The following is a 2,036-nucleotide window of genomic DNA, read 5'->3' as shown; positions in this document are numbered from 1 at the left end:
TGGTCATATTCATAACATCATTTAACTGTCACAATATATTTCACATTTATAGTTGTTTGGCAGAATTCAAATGCAAGCACAGTTTTCTGGATTTCGATTATATTTTGACGTAGAAATACAGACAAATAAATACATCTCAGTGTAGCACCTTTAGTCCTGACTTTGAGGTTAAAGAGATACTCACATCGCTCTAGGTCCGGTAGGAGTTGCACCAGGAAGTGACTCACAAAAAGGAGTGGGTGTTGGCATTTGAACAGGTGATATTTTAATATAAATGCAAAATAAATAATAAACATCAACAGCTTGGCTGTATTTTTATTTACCAAAATAAGGTGCCACAAAACAAAACAAACAAACAAAAAAGAGTCCACAGAACTCAAGTTCTCCTGCTCGATATTCTGGTAGGTTCAGTTCAAGAAGAAAGATCCAATATGTATGTATATGTTCAGTGTATCAATGTCCATTCAGTTTCTTTGTCCTCAATTCCTATAAACTACTACCCAGGTACCGTAGGTGAGGAGTGTGTGTGTCTCTTATCTGTTCTCAGAGTGTGAGATTCGGATGATCTGGAGTTGTCAAGCGAGGTTCTGCAGCTGGCCACACTGCATCTCCAACTCTCTCTCTCAGAATCGCTAGGCTGGGCTCGCCATCTTAGTCGTTTCTCTCTATTTCTCGGACAGTAGATCAGACTAGCAAAAAAAAAAAAAACCCTACACAGAAGGTGCATAGTTGTAAAGAACTTCATTTGATTCTGTCTCAGCTTCTTATCAGTTTCTTATGAGATCTCATCATTTTCTCAGTTCAAAGCATTAAATATATCACCAAAAATCAAGGAAATACATAAACACACAATAAATGAATTATTATGAATTAAAACTATTAGTTTTAACCATAAATGTACTCAATTATTCATGAATTATCACAACAAAAATACTATTTTTAACAGACACATAATGTATGCATCCTTTTTAACCTCTATTTATCTTATATCATCAATTTTTAACGATTTTAATTCACCTTTTTAACTCTAACTTCAGATGAATTACAGTTTTATACACTAAAATGCAATTTCTTAATCAAAAATGAAATATACCACATCTTAAATGGTACTGTTACCCATTGCAGTGGCTAATAACAAAAAATGAGAAGTTCAAATGGCATAAAAAAATAAACAAACTGCATCTTCCCAATGCAAAATGCATGTAACTTAGTTTTAGCTTAGCAATTAGTATGAACAATAGAGAAATTAGCATGGTGGCACGGTGGTGTAGTGGTTAGCGCTGTCGCCTCACAGCAAGAAGGTCTGGGTTCGAGCCCCGTGGCCGGCGAGGGCCTTTCTGTGTGGAGTTTGCATGTTCTCCCCGTGTCCGCGTGGGTTTCCTCCGGGTGCTCCGGTTTCCCCCACAGTCCAAAGACATGCAGGTTAGGTTAACTGGTGACTCTAAATTGGCCGTAGGTGTGAATGTGAGTGTGAATGGTTGTCTGTGTCTATGTGTCAGCCCTGTGATGACCTGGCGACTTGTCCAGGGTGTACCCCGCCTTTCGCCCGTAGTCAGCTGGGATAGGCTCCAGCTTGCCTGCGACCCTGTAGAACAGGATAAAGCGGCTAGAGATGATGAGATGAGAAATTAGCATTTCGGCCTAGCGATTAGCATATAGCGGTCACTATTAACATTAACTAGCAATCTTTTTTCAAACAATAAACTACGGTATAAAGTGCACAAAAGTAACAGAAAAAAATATTGGAAAGCATCTTATGGCATATTTTAGGCACCATAGACCAACTTAAACCAAGTTAATAGCACAATAAATGCATTTTTTCCTTCTGAGCAGCTATCGAATGACTGGCAACTGTGTGCTAACTCACCGGAGTCTCAGGCATTTACTCTCACAAAGGGTTTTTTTTTTTCTCCTCGGCTCACAGCTTATCAGGATGAAACCTGGATTTGCCTGTGACCACCGGGTCTGCCTGCGGACTTCTCTGCCTTTATCTGCGGCTGTTTGCTGCACTTTGCCTCATGGTTTTTTTTTCCTGT

Source organism: Neoarius graeffei, chromosome 2 (assembly GCF_027579695.1).
Source record: "Neoarius graeffei isolate fNeoGra1 chromosome 2, fNeoGra1.pri, whole genome shotgun sequence".
Lineage (NCBI taxonomy): Eukaryota > Metazoa > Chordata > Actinopteri > Siluriformes > Ariidae > Neoarius > Neoarius graeffei.
The sequence above is the reverse complement of the archived record's forward strand: the minus strand, read 5'-3'. Positions refer to the sequence as shown.